This window comes from Pectinophora gossypiella, chromosome 3 (genome assembly GCF_024362695.1).
Source record: "Pectinophora gossypiella chromosome 3, ilPecGoss1.1, whole genome shotgun sequence".
Taxonomy (NCBI): Eukaryota; Metazoa; Arthropoda; class Insecta; order Lepidoptera; family Gelechiidae; genus Pectinophora; species Pectinophora gossypiella.
This window is the reverse complement of record NC_065406.1, coordinates 5,199,698-5,215,952: the sequence shown is the minus strand read 5'-3', so window position 1 is coordinate 5,215,952 and position 16,255 is coordinate 5,199,698. Positions and strand designations below refer to the sequence as shown.

At 36.1% G+C, this 16,255-nt stretch overlaps 1 protein-coding gene across 1 annotated transcript in view; it reads left to right on the top strand.

Moving 5' to 3' along the window:
• Window positions 1–16,255, top strand: part of LOC126380022 (GTPase-activating Rap/Ran-GAP domain-like protein 3) — a 314,259-nt gene that overhangs the window by 92,327 nt on the left and 205,677 nt on the right. The gene's annotated exons all lie outside the window — the stretch shown is intronic.

Sequence of the window (16,255 nt, the reverse complement as noted above, 5' to 3'; positions counted from 1 at the left end):
GATGCGGTAACACTTCGGTATGTTGTTACTTGGTTTGGCAACGACATGGTTACATTCCTATTTATTTTATTATATAAGTACTTAATCATTTTTAAAAAACAAACCGAAAAATAAGGGTAATATAAAACCAACACCTTTGTGGATGTAATTTACCCTCAACAAAAAAAAAACAAGTGTTATTTATTTAGGTTACTTATACCATTATTAAAACACACAATAACGGGTTCTTACCGCGTTTAAAGTAGGAATATTAGACTCCCGAGTATCATGGCACTTGCAACAGTGTCGAAATATCGGGAGTCTCATATTCCTACTTTAAACGCGGTAAGAACCCGTTATTATGAGTTTTAATTATGATAATCGCGTAAACTTATAACAATGTATACTTATACCATTGTTTAGGGTTCTTTCAATAAATACGGTTTCCATATTATTGTTAGCGTAGAACAGACAGAAACCTACCTTGTTGATAACATTCCGAAAAATAAGGGTATCAACATAAAAAATACAATTATCGATCTGTCTCACCCCATTAGAAGGGCCGGGTTTCGGGGAATGAGATAAGGGCATCTTTTGAACTCAGTACTACGGAAACCTTATATAAATCACTAGACACAAATACGGGAGACCGGCGAAATGATTTTCAATCGGTTTCCCTTTGAACAACAAAATAAATGCGACAAGAACTGCAATATTTTCACGTCTCGCTTGGAAAAATACCGTGCACAAACTAGTTTTTAAAGTTGATAGTTTGCGATTTTCGTTTTGAACGTTCAAAACTGTAATGTAAATTACACTCTATAACAAAATATCTGTTTTAAACTTTGACTGAACTTCCTCTCAACTTTTTACATCTTGTGAAGTTCGACTCTTCCTTACAATAAATTGATAAATTCTCCGTTTCGAAGTAAATGCAGTAGGTATAGAGGCGCGCTATGTACTATAGCGATAAGCTTATCGATAGGCGATGAGTACATAAAATTTCTCACAAATCAAAATAAAATAAGTTATTAATAAGTTATAGTAAGTTAATCATTAATCTTATCTTTACATGATCTTTAAATTTATTTTGTGACAAATCGTAAGGTGTTTGAAAATGTAAATGATGAAAATTGTTATTTGCGTTATTTTTTAAATTATTTTCTGTTCTATATTTGCGACGGAAAATTCCACTTCAGAATCATGGCCTGAGTCATCTCTCAAAGTTTTCGTCACTATCGCTCTGTATATACTACAATCTAGTAAAAAGGCGCAAAACCTAAGTAAAAAGAGCTTTATTACTTAACTTTTAGGCAGATAAGAACAGAGTACAAGAAAAAACTATTTGATATGGAAAAGCAGCGGGTGTCCTTACCACTAAAGAGTTTTTACGCGGCAAGCGTGATGGGGACCTTTGCGCCCGGGGGCTTATTTGACTAGAAAGAAAGAAAAAAAGATTTTTTTTTAACGTGACTTATTGTAGATATGCCGCAGATGGCATTAACTACTTGGCGGGACAAATGGGGAGCACTGAAGGTTCTCACCCGGTAGAACGTTTAAGACAATAGGCCTGAGGGTGCCCAGTTGGGCGCGAACCTCGGCTCAGGGCGTCGTCTGAGAGGAAAAATATTTGAAAGAATACATCGATCCTAGTGGGTCGATAGCGATAAGCGCTGATTGAGGGAAATCGTCGACCACGCACGGTATCGGGGTCCTGAAGTGTTTGAATATTGTCAGTGTCTGAGATTTTAAGAGAATTGAATTAACTCAAGCTAAGTAAAGTTTTTCAATCAAAAACTAGCTTTAAATACAGTTTACAAAAGTAGTTTTACCATCGATTGTACTCATAAGGATATTTACCAGCTTTGGGCGAAACATTCTGCGCAAATCGTTACATGTTTTTCTCATCCACTCACAATGCCGTTCGAAAACAAATATTCACCTCCACAGCTACGACGCGTAGGAATCTATTAGGGAAATGCCAATAACAGACTAAGTACTTAATATATGGAGTAAACAAAGTTTGCACACACAGGCAAATTGTTTGACTGCAACTCTTCAACTTGAATATGAACAGCGTGTTCGGAAAGTTATAATCACTCTACGTTGAATACTAAACTTGTTGCTAATATCTCCGTTTCAATTTTGAACAATCTTAAAACACATAATTGGGGAAATGGGAAATTCTTCCATCAAACTGAAGGATATATTTTGGGTATGACACATACATAATACTACATAAGCTCACAACTATATCACAATTGGTGTGGTCAGAGGTACATCCATGGCAAGAAGAATTAAAAAGGGAAGAAGAGATTCATGTCATATGAAGTAACTAGCTTTTGCCCGCGACTTTGTCCGCGTGGCGTGTTATAAAAGAGAGATCTTTGTGTGTGGGGAAGTGCATGTCAAATTTCAAGCATCCAACTTATGCAGTTTAGATTTTTTCATACAAAATAATAATTTGAAGTAATGACGACTGATGGTGACGCGTGACTTGCGTTGTAGTGTCAGGTTCGAATTTCGGCTCGGACTCTACACCACCGAATTGGACTTTATGAGTTAGAATAAATTCATGTTTGGATCATAGATAATCAATATCACGTGTTTACCAGAATTTGTGCCTGGTTAATGGGAATAGGCTCGCCCCCTATTACAGCACACCGCCACTCAACGTGCGAACTGTTGTGTTTTTTTTTGTGAATGGCCTCCTTTTTTTGTTTTCTTATTTTGTGTCAAGGTGACTACCAAAAATCCCATTTTACTTTTGAGTTATTTACGAAATAAGTTTATTTAAATTACTCAAAAGTATTTTATCGTTTCACTGAGTGTCAAGTTACAACTCTCAGCCTATTACAACTCGTGAACGCTCACCGTTTATATTTTGTTTACATTAAGTTAGTTTATAAGTTCTCATGAAGTGAAATGTAAATTTGGTTTGAAAATAAAGATTGCTTTAACCTGAACATGGACTTTAATATAGCCAGCGAGGAGTTGGTGTATATACTATACTCCTCTGCCTACCCCTTCGGGGATACAGGCGTGATGCAATATTATGGTTGTTATAGTTTCTAGGCACAGAAGATCCAATTGTGCCGCTCAGGACGATAATCTGTGCGATTAACAAATTTGCCTCCTGAGTCTTAGCTCACGGGTCCCGGCTGAGTATTTTTTTTTATTCATTAACAAAGTTGGTATATTGTTGTAATATCCAGTTGTTGCGTGACCCTCTATTAAGTGAGAATACACCTGTATCAGAAGGCCACGCTCTTCATATATCTATTATAACTGTGTAGTACCATACAAAAAACCCTCATAACAATGATCTTTTTAATAATCTTAATACCTTTTTCATGTTAGTGTGGTCTTCTTCTATCGTGTGGGTTGTGAGGTGGAGTACCAACCTCATCAACCCTGGTGTCAGGGTTACTATTGAACCGCCAAAAGACCCTGACATGGCTCATGTAACAACTACTTACTTACATCAGTAAGTAGTAACCGGGACCAACGGCTTAACGTGTCTTCCCAAGCACGGATCTTACTTTAGGACAATCAGGTGATCACCCTGTAATGTCCTAATCAAACTAGGGACCAGAAAGTAATTTTTGTGATATGTCGTCCCCGGGAATCGAACCCAGGACCTCCGGATTGTGAGCGCAACGCTCTACCACTGGGCCACGGAGGTAGTAATTGCCAAATAAAGAAAATGTCATAGACTTCATAAAATCTAGTATTACCTATAAACAAAGCCGGCTCAACCATCAACAATTTGTTACCCTGCAAGTTTGTAACTCAGGCCCATGAACAGTTTGTTCGGAAAGTTGCGATTACTCTACGACACGGAGGGGAATGCGGCTATGATGAACACTTTGCAATTCTAATCTATACTAATCTGCATGTGGAGACAACTGCGCGTTAAAATGGTGCATTACATTAATTTAATTGTATTTATTTGTATATACAGAGTGTTAGTGACATCGTAACGAATACTCAGAGGGATGATTCAGACCATGATTCTGAGTTAATATCAAGTGGAATTTTCCGTCGCAAAATTAATGTTCTTTTTTTTTCGTTTTTTTTTTTAAATTATTTTCAATATTTAATACTTTTGCGATGAGAAATTACACTTGATATTAACTCAGAATAATCAGCTAAATCGTCCCCCTCAGTATTCGTTACGATGTCACGATCGGCTCGGCTCAGCTCAGCAGCATTCGCGGTCAAAAAAATTCGTTTAATAACCGATGTAGAAACCGCGCGATTAGTTTATTTTGCCTACTTCCACAGTCTAATGTCGTACGGCATCTTGCTGTGGGGTCATGCTGCAGATGTGAACAGCATTTTTGTTCTGCAAAAGAGAGCCATTCGGGCGATTTACAAATTGGGACCCAAGATGTCACTTAGAAATAAATTTAAAGAAATTAATATTTTAACTTTGGCATCACAATATATCTTTGAAAACTTAATATATGTAAAAAACATATAGGATTATTTGCAAAACAATAGCGATCGGCACATTGTTAATACCCGGAATAAAAATAAACTTGCTTTACAAGTCAGTCGATTACATAAGATTACTAAATCTTTTAAGGGGCAATGTGTACGTTTTTACAATAAGATTCCCATTGACATTCAGAATTTGCCTTTCAACTGCTTTAAGACAGTAGTTAAACAAAAACTTTACAAAAAGGTTATTATAAAGTTGGTGATTATTTAGAAGATACGAATGGGATTAACTGTCTGAGAACTGATATTAGGCAGCTAAATTACTCAATTGTATATCAATATTTTATGTTTATTTTTATTTTTTTAAAGAACGTCTAGGGCCCTGTGCCGAGGTTTTTCTTGCAGCTTCTTTTCCCCGGCTATACAGGTTGTGAGAAGCTGCAGAAGTTTTAGGCGGATGAGACGTTCGTTATGTAAAAATTGACGATTCAAAGAGTAACTATGTTACCTACTGAATAAAGATATTTTTGAATTTGAACTTGAATTTGATGTCACTTGCACCCCGTACAAGTACATACGTAAGGTAGCCATACAAGTAGGTACGGGTGTTAGTGACACCGTAACGAATACTGAGGGGGATGATTCAGACCATGATTTTGAGTTAATATCCAGTGGAATTTCCTGTCGAAAAATTTATGAAAATTTACATACTTTTGCGACGGAAAATTCCACTTGATATCAACTCAGAATCATGGTCTGAATCATCCCTCAAAGTTTTTGTTACGATGTCACTAACACCCTGTATAGTACCGAAATGTGAAAATAAACCTCTATTTCGTGGCGTATTTAGCGTAGACGAGTGCAACCATTCAATATAAGGAAATCAACAAAATACCTAAGTGTAATATGTACCTTCGTGGACAATTAACAATAAGACCCAGAGGGGTTGAGGTCGACCCTCGATACGAAGTGATGCGTTGATAATTCCAAAAGACCATGCGTACTTAAGTCATATGATGATACATAATATGAAATTAAAGCTTCACATAATTAATGAGAAACGTCAAGACTCGTGTAGGTAGACTTTAATTACATCGTTCATGACTGTACTAAAGCTAACGGCTTCTTTTCTGGTACCTACTCCCAAAGTTTTCTTATCTAATAAAATGCTGTCAAACCCGGAAAGTTTTAGCAGTAAGTAATTCTATTCCACACAATACCTTTTCATAATATATAAATGATTTATTTTATTCACGGTGACTTTTTGTCGTTATTTATTTCAATTTTAGGTACTTTCTGACGTTTCAGTCTCGTAAAAGTTACTTTCGACTTGATAAATGATGATAAAGACTGAATTTGGTAATTTCGCAAAGTACCTACTTAGGTTTTCTTTGAAAGTGCCTCTGTATAATGTATAGGTATTGATTTTTTCACATCTAACTCTTAATATGTTTCATATCTTTGGCGTATAATATTATATTCGTAGTGTAAGTAAACCATTTTATATATTGTCGTAGCTATAATACAACATTTATTTATCAACATAAATGTGTAGATACTAGGTATCTTTGTAAACCGCTTAAGCAAATCTTGTTAAACCCAAACTTATTCAATATTGGATTTCTGCGAAAAAGTTGTCACAAAAAATCCGCTGTGATCAAAACAAGACCATGAATATCTAATAGCACAATTTCCTTCATATAATATTATAATGAGGGATTTTCCAGGCTACGTTCCCTAAAAAAAAATAGATGGCGTTGTACATATAACTTGAATATTAGCTACTTTCTCGTTGTTTCAAATAAACACAATATTTATTATTCTTCATAATATTTAGGTCAGGTCTGCCAGCGAGCAATGGAACGCAGCATGTTGGGTGTGAAACGGACTGATCGTGTCAGAAACACCGTGCTGCGTTCTAAGACTCAAATTGCGGATGTGATCCACGCAGGCGCCAAGTTGAAGTGGGATTGGGCAGGTCACGTCTGTCGGATGCCTAACGACCTGTGGGCTAAGATCACCACAGAATGGTCTCCGAATAGAGACAGGCGCAGGCGCGGCAGACCGAGGCGGAGATGGCGCGACGACCTGGATGCTTTCGCGGAAGGCTGGCCGGAGGAAGCACTGGAGAGAGAGTCCTGGAAAAAATGGAGGGAGGCCTTTGCCCAACAGTGGGACACTTTAGGTTAGATAAGATAAGATAAGAAGGTAATATTTAAACTTTAATTATCTAAAATATCTACATGTATATCTATATGTTTGGGTACATAATTATTCAGAAATATAATGTAATGTCAGAGGCATATATAAAAATAATTGTATCTTGATATTTTAATCAGATATGGTATAGAATTATGTTGCTATCTATATTGCTTATCTTTATTTTGATTAGAATAATAATGAGTGGAAGATGTGTTGTGCCTGGGTGTGATAAACAGGGGTCATTATTTATACCGAAAAACAAAGATAAAAGATGCATATGTCTGTTATCCATGAAATTAGAAGGTTAAACGAAGGTAACTCTGTACAGCGCCATCTAACATTTTTTTTGCGGAACTCGGTCTGGAATATCCCTCGTTTATTATGCAAAATGGGTGCCTGGAAGAAATTATTTTGTAGTAATGAGACCGCGTATTGTTTATAACCAAGAACACGTCTATAAAAGTAGGCAGACACCACGTAACTGTACTTGCTTATTGTTTTAAGTTGTGTAGCTTTGAGTTTTTATTCATAAATATCCAGGAAAGGTGAATATTGGATACCTAGTGCGTTAGAATCTTTTTAGCTTACAAATAGCTATAACAAAACACGCATAATGAATGTCGTCTTTATGAACAATAGAATCTGAAATAGGTACTAATTTTTATTGGAATATTAAATTGCTGGGACATAACTTACCTAATAAAGATGAGTTAGGGAACGTACAGCCAAGACAATAAATATCTCATTTAAAAAAGGCATATTGTGACAAACACATTCTGAAAAGAATATTTTTAAAATGATGACATAAGTGGACGGCTTGTTTTTATAAAATAAATAATATTTTGTTGTAAGTATTTAGTTTATCTATTATTTAAAGTTTTTATGTAAGTGTTGCTGGCTGAATGTATAAGGTGGCTTAAACAAGAATAAAAGTGGAATACGAAATAAATTTACATATTTTGAATGCAAATAAAAGAGAATTGGCCCTTAATGTATTCGGGACCGCATAAAGCCGTCCATTTATGTCGCGTGACGTCATCTAATTCTCCCCGAGTCCCATTTGATGGAATATGAAGATGCATCACTGCCATCACTGCTATTGTTAGCTAATTTTGATTAATGCCGTCCAAAATCCGTTGGCTGCTTTGTTTTACTGCTTTTACTCAAATTAAATATAATACAGTCATCAATTCAAGTGCGATTTTAAAGCTCTGCAATCCAAATTATATTAAAGTCTAAATGAAGGATAATAGGATTACGAAAATGGTACCTATATAAGGCAAAGGTTATTGGTAAGCCTGGCAGATTTTTTTTTTGACGTGACTTATTGTCTATTTGGCGCAGATGGCATTAACTACTTGGCCGGACAAATGGGGAGCGCTGAGGGCTCTCACCCGGTACAACGTTTAAGACAACAGGCCTGAGGGCGCGAATCTCGGCTCAGCGCGTCGTCTGAGAGGAAAAATATTTGAAAAAATTAATCGACCCTAGTGGGTTGATAGCGATAAGCGCTGAATGAGGGAGGCCTGGCAGAAGAAGCCCTAGAAGTACAAGTACGTAGGATGGGGGTCTGGGTGGGGGGGGGGGGTACGTATCCTTAGAAAAGGTTCAGAATTCATCTACTCTGAACCGGCAGCTTGCGGGTATGAAACCATTGATAAATGTGGAGGAAGCTAAGATCAGTAGGTAATTCAGGATCAAAACAAAGGGAATTCCATAGGCTCTGCTTACTTTGGTGGGACATAGTTGTGAATTTAAAACACAGTGACTGTTGTCTTGAAATAAAATATTATTATTATCATTTATATTGAGAATTATTGTGAACAAAAAGGCAAAATGATTATACAGTTAATAACACATAACGAATTTATTAAAAACATCATAGATGGAAAGCGAAAAAAATTAAGGGAAAGACCAAGAGTTTACATGGGACAGATCAAAGAGAAGGCGAACGTCGTGTCTTATTAGAACGTGGAAGAATTAGCCTTTGACAGACAAGAATGAAGAATGCTACACGGATAAGAGCGTGACTCTTTTTGTGATGATTATTTGTTAAACTGTTGGTTTTCTCCCCTTATTTCGGGCTCTTTACCCACAGATACGTGTCACCGGCCAAGTGTCACTGAGAGAAGTAGTTAGTTATGTTAATGTGTCTATAGAGTCACATCATCATTATTCCCCTAGCATTATCCCGTTTTTCACAGGGTCCGCTTACCTAACCTGAAGATTAATCAAGTCCAGTTTTTACAGAAGCGACTGCCTGTCTGGCCTTCCAACCCGCAAAGGGAAAAACGGGAATGTGGGTTTCCTCACCATGTTTGCCTTCACTGTTACACGCACGTGATAATCATTTATGATCTAAATATGAATTTGTTCATGAGTCACATCTATCTATCTGTCTGTACGTATTATCCAACACGTGCTTAATACAGTTGATTCTGATAGGTTGATAGTCACTTATTATAATAATAATCTCCTATCACAAGTTCCTACACTTGTTACTATACTTACTTAGCTAAATAAAACCATAAGAAATAGCAAATCAACTCTATTGTCCCCAGCCACGACGGCCCTTCCAGTAAATTACCTCGAGTGATATTTTATTGAAATACGTTTATAAAGTTCCCAGGAACTTGCCAACTATATACTGCGGTCTTGTCGAATATTTCGAAACAGTCTGGCAAGGCTCTCTCAAGAGACTAACTTTCAGCTTGCCTTGACATCGAGATTTGTAATATTGAAAACAAGACATTAAGGCCGTTCATTTATTAAGGTTTATTTATTTATTAAGGGCCTTAGTTAAGTTGCAAACGATTATTATTTAAATATTTGAGAAAAAAAAACCTATTTGCGATAAAGCACAGAAAAAAAAGTCACGAAAAAATGTCAATGCCAGCGTTCGGGGTTCACACACAGGCGAGAGTAAAAAGTTTTTTATTATTTGTTGTTTAAATGAATAAAGTATTTTTGGTGCGTTTCCCTTGGGTAGCTAGGCTTATTAACCTAAATATAAAAGCAAGTGACTCAAACATTATCCTCATCAAACTTTTGGCTAAAGTCCCTGCGAGATGTTATTTCCTAAGGTGTTAAGGCGTATGATTATCTGTGATTGGCGTTCGTCAGGGGGTTAGCCAAGATGCGAACGTTTAGATTCAATGAAACGTAGCTATAAGTCTCACTAAATGTCAAATAGGTACCTATGTTAGTGTGACAGGGCTCTATAGTGGGTACATAATATTGTTTATGACTGTACAGATGTAAAGACAGCTACGTCACAATGATAGCGCTGAGGTTGGTTTAGACAATCACATAGTTGTGCTCAGAAACAGCATTATTTGTGTCACAGTTGTTTTGTCATACCTTCATTAGACATCTAGGAAAAAAAATTATGTACACTATTCAGAAAAAAACACCGAGGTAAACCTACCCCAGACGCTGGTGGAGAGCGGAGAATTGCCGTTGTATACCTAGTATTATTCCTTATACTATGCTTTTATGTAGAATGGTCTTTATAGCTGTGGCATTCTCTTCATTTAGAAAATTCTTGACGTTTATACACATCCATTTGGTACATGTTTTATAAACTGTTGGAGCTTTATGTTACACAACGTCTTGAGAGATATTTTGTAGTTATTTTATAAACATCTCATACAACTTGTACGTGAGGTGTATTTTTTGGGACGAGAACAAAATATCTTATTCCATAAATCGGATGTAGTAATGTATACATATATAAACACGGCGTTTAATATTTATACGAGTATACAGACAAAGTTATACGGGATAGTATACCTATATGAAATGACACTCGGCCTTATTGCTAAGTATCTTTTCCAGCCAACCTACGTTCTAAATACGTACTTCTCTTCAAAAAATAATTGAATTTATTCCGAAATTTTGTTCATCAAAACACGAGTTTAATTGAATTTTAAATTTGAATTTGGAACAATAGCTACCTACTCTAAAATACCATTTAACTTATTTATAATATCGATTAAATGATCAAACTTACGAAATATGAAGAGTGTTTCGATGAGAAGATATGGAAATTCGCTTCCCTTGTACATAGCACAAGTTATATATTTTTGTACAGAGCTATATCCATTATCCATGATAGGTGATATGTTATTAATAATGTCTTGAGATTTTTTTTAAAGAAGTTAGTCTTTGAACCACATTCTCGCATAATAATTCCGTATGTTATATTGCAGAATACATAATAATATATACACATAGCATAGTAGACCAGATGAAAAACGGGATAACCCGTGTTTGATGGTAATAATTATACACATACATAAAGAAAACTGATATCTCTTTCCTATCGGGGGCAGAGATCATGGATTTCTACTTGCATTAATCTTGACACACTTCTCTTGCTTCTTGGACTTCATTTATCATCAATTTATTTATTTATCCATGTTTGAAAAACGCGGACGGCTCACCACCTATCACGTTGGTCTAACAGAATACCCCGTGACGTGTGGGTACTTAGTTCATCTTGCAATGGATGTACAATCAAAGAACAAAAGTGCAGTCACTAAGCCCAGCGCATTATTTGTAAACAGTGGTGAAATTATGAACCACTAGTTGCCATAATTATAAAATTAATGTTTTTGTAGGTGTTTTTGGTCTATTACAGAAACATATAACCAGGTGGTCTTAAGTGCAACCAGTTAATTTATTACTTTAAAAAAACTGTTGGAGTTTTGAAGCTTATCGTACCTCTCACAACCTTTTATTGAATGTAGTTGAGCTTGTGTTATATTATGTCAAACTTGCGCGCCGGTTCAGTATTATGGTAAATACAAAAGCAAAGTCAAAGCTACGTTAGCTTACCTAAAAGACTGACAAATGTTGGCAATATGAAACCACCTGCTACAGTATTCTGCTTACAACGTGTCATAATAATAAATGCATGCCCTGAACATGACACTAAGCTTACATGACATTACAGGTTTTATCGATGGTCATAACTGGATAGACAAGTCAATCCACAGCGCTGGAGTCCACGAATTGTCTAAAACATATATTCATGAATTTAGAAAAATGATTTTTATTATTTGGACGCGACTTACTGTAGATTTGCCACTTCTTCTATCATGTGAGTTCTGAGGTGCGGGGTTGGTAAACCCCATCAACCCTGGTGTCGGGATTACTACTGAGCCGCCAAAGGCCCCTGATATGGCTCATGTAACGACTATTAACTTAAGTAGTAACCGGGACCAACGAACCTTCCGTAGCACGAAATTTGTTACAAATGACATTAACTACTTAGCTGAAAAAGTGCATTGGTATAAAAATGTCAAAGGAGTTACTTAAGAAAATGTACTTGCGAGGGAAAGTAAATAAACTCGAAACTTCCAAACTGTTATACCCCAAAAATATCGATGTTATAATATTATAACATAAAGAAATATTCCTTTACTTATGATAATACTTACGTAGCTGCTGTGAATAAATTAATGTTGACTTTGATTTTGCATTGATTAATTTTAAAAACCCATTTAATGTTTTAAGTTTACCCAGACCCTACTGCCTTAGGAAATTATATTTTATTTACCAATTTTGTTCGAAAATACAATTAGTTCCTCCATTACAGATGGTGATACGGTTCACCACCTATCACCATGCGTTGGTCTAACAGAAAGCACAGGCGAAGCGTGGCTGCTCAGTTCATCTTACGATGGCTGTACCTCTCTGACTAGCCCAATTGGCAATATAGTCGTAACCTTATGTTATATTACTTAATTGTTATTTTATTACTTTGATATATTTTATTACCAACAATATATTATCACCATGAAAACTGGTATACAACAAAAATAACGTAGCAAATTGCTACGCTATCGTTACGTCGTAGCCTATGCGGCTATGAAACTTTGCTGTTTCAGTTTGTTTCGTATTTTTAACGCAACAAAATGAAAATATATTTTGTTACTTTACAAATGTGAGATAACAAACTCGTTAGTCAAGTAAAAATGTATCACGCGACAGCCAGAGAAGGCTTATACCTATATCTGGAAAAGTATTGGTCCCAGAGGAGTAGAAGCTTTTACACTTTGAGGAAACACTTTTCAGAATGAAATATGTTTTGCGCATTATGCAAGCGAAATTATTCAAAGTTTTTTAATTAAATACAAGAAGTACGGAGCAAAATGTAGCGTGCTGCGTTTTTCTCGCGGATTTATTACGGGCGAACATTCGTGAAAGTTGACAAGGACGTTTATATACGTTAAAAAGTTTATTAGCTTTTAAAATCGTATCTAAGCGGGTTTACTGTTAACATTTGAATAATTTAAATAATTAAAGCTTAAAGTTGTTTCAAATCAAGTTATAAAATGTGCTTCAATAAGCAATTACCTTTAGTATATATTTTTTGTATATCGAATTTGATGAATATGCAGGAAGCCAGAGAAGTGTGTCAGGATTGAAGCAAATGAAATTTCATAGTCTCTGCTTACCCCGGTGGGAAAAAGACGTGAGTTTGTGTATGTGCATTTAAAGTTTAGCACTGTTTGTAGAGAGTTTAGTTCTAGTCACCTGTGACTGTATCACGTGTTTACGCAATACGTTAACTAATCATTGTAGTAAATTGCTCTCCGAATTCAGTAGACACTTCGTTGATATGCAACCCGCTGACACTAGATGTCTACGTTATTTTACAGAGCCACCTCTAGCGGTTATATACGGAAATATAAAAAAAAATACGCGCGTAAAATAACCTGTGCATATGGCAGAATTATGATCACACAGGAGCCATTAATCAAAAATGTAATTGAATTAAATATACGTGTTGTGTCAGGGGCTTGCATACCAGGGGTGTTAAAAAGGCCACATCGAAGCAATTCATCTAAAAAAGCAATATTGCTATTTGACATTTGCGCATATAAAAGTAAGTGCGCAATGCAAACAAATGTCAAATAGCAATATTGCTTTTTTAGATGAATGGCTTCGATGTGGCCGTTTTAACCCCCCTGGTGTCTACTGAATTCAGAAAAGCAATTTATTTTACTACTGCAGTTAATCTACTGTACGTACTTAATTACTGCGTAAACCAGTGTAAATTCTCCTCTAGCTAATGAACACAGCCTTCTAACAAATGGGATGATGCACTCAGAAAGATACTAATGCAAGACGCAATTAGTTGTTAGAGTTAAGCTGTATTAAAAGGCTTCTAACAAGCAATTATTTCATCGATGATATTGTGCATAAAAGGGCTATAAATTACGACATATTCATTCAAATATATTGCTTGTGTTTTTCTCGTAAAGTTTATTATATATATATATGTCGGATAATCAAAGAGATATTGCTTGAACAAACAATTTCTATTGCATTTAATAATATTAAACAACCATAAGATTTCTCTGGTAGAAAATCTGAATGACATTCGCCGATTTTCATATAAAAATAAACTACTATACTAGAGTAACGACCTAACGTTACAAAAAATACTTTTATTTATTTATACTTTTATATATTTATTTCAGAGCCACGCTCTTGTCGGTGCAGCATTTCCATGCTACTTTTTTAGGGAAAAATAGGGCAGTGGTTTCTCTGTTGCCTTCCGCCCCGCAGTACTCTGTCTGACGCAAGTGGGATGGCGCCCAGAGGTATTACAAAGCCATACTAGGACTCCTGTCCTCCGCCTCTGAATAGTACTGACATTAACTACTGCCCTCTGTCAGGTTCCAGGTTACAGTCCCTGTGACTTGCCCCTTCCGTCTAAATAAAATTATAATAAATATTATTATTATATTAATATTATTCCGTAAGATAAATATTACCTAACCATTTATTAAAAAATGTAGCTGTGGTCCCGTCTATCACCAGGCTGCTATTCAAACGCGGAGCGCTTTTCACTAACATAGTTGGCTTGACTATTATTAGACGGCTCACCACCTATCACGTTGATCTAACAGAAAGCTCAGGTGAAGTGTATATACTCAGTTCATCTTGCGATGAATCTACTCGTACCTCTGACTACTCCATTTTGGAATATAGTCGTGAGATTATGTTATGTGTTGTTTTAAAAACAGTAAAATAAATTAGGTTACATCTTCTATCGTGTGCGTTGTGAGGTGGATTACCAACCCCATCAACCGTGGTGTCAGGGTCATTATTGAGCCGCTAAAGGCCCTTTGACGTGGCTCATTTTACGAATACTTACTTATATGTGCCTTCCGGTGCACGGATCATCTTACTACATATAACACAGTCACTTCAGACAGTCAGTCAGTCAGTCATTAGTCAGTCTGGTTACATGTCAGTAACCAATCAAACAGCCACTCTGAGCACAGGCTTCGCAAAACAATATACTTACCGAGTTAAATTTAAATTTACTAGCAAAATAAACCACCACATGGTGCATAAACCCCATAGCAGAATCAGGTTGAGGTTAAGCGTAGCCGTGTGAAGTGTGAAACTCTCCTCGGTAAATTTAAGAGCTGCAGTAGGTAATAAGCTTCCCGGTCGTATGTGCACGTTCAATGGTATTTAAATTATAGCTGAAGTGAAAGAAACATGCTTATATGCCTGCCACCAACACTAGTTACAGTGTACTTTGTTAAGGTTCCATAGTCCACACTTATTTAATTTTAATATATAAAAAAAATATTTAAATTTAAAAAAATAGTATAAAAATAAATAATTTTAATTTATTTGTTACGGTAAGTGACGGTAAGAATTAGACTCTAGCCATAGAGGCAGCCAATCAGCTCGCGACACCAAACACTTCAGAGCCCCGGTACCGACCCCGCCGGCGTTGTCGACGATTTCCCTCATCCAGCGCTTATCGCTATCGACCCGTTAGGGTCGATTAATTCTTTCAAATATTTTTCCTCTCAGACGACGCCCTGAGCCGAGGTTCGCGCCCAACTGGGCACTCTCAGGCCTGTTGTCTTAAACGTTGTACCGGCCGGGTGAGAGCCTTCAGCGCTCCCCATTTGTCCGGCCAAGTAGTTAATGCCATCTGCGGCAAATCTACAATAAGTCACGTCAAAAAAAGGGTAAGAATTAGATCTGTCAAAGTACAGAAGCTAGTGTTAAGACGTTCATTAGCATAGTGATGTATACGTCCAGATAAGGTCGATCGATTCTTATTTATCTAACATTCGTAGGTTTTTTACATATACGTAATATAAATTCACGCCTATTTCCCGCCGGAGTAAACAGAGACTATGGAATTCGGGGTTTCCATTGCTTCCTCCACATTCAATAATCGTTTTATTGTTTTTTTATATATATTTAGAAACTGCATAATATTCAGATAAGATTAAAAATTATACGATGCCTAGTTATTATAAATATATATAATATGGATCTGACGAGCCTATCCATACTTCCCTTTCTTTAATTCGTTGTGAGAAAGGCTTGAACTCACTAGTGGTATTTTATAAATAACATTTTATGTAATTAATGTGAAATACGCTCAGAATTAATCCGTTTAAGTTTTAAACTTGGGGAATAACTTGGTATTACAAGCATCCAAACTTTCCTCCCCTTTCCTACCTAGTTGAGTGTAAGTTGCAATTACTTCAGACTTGTTTATTCGCTTCGTATAATAAAGATAATATCTCTAAGAAACCTGTATTTTTCGTCTACTTTGGAAATTTCTTTTTACTGT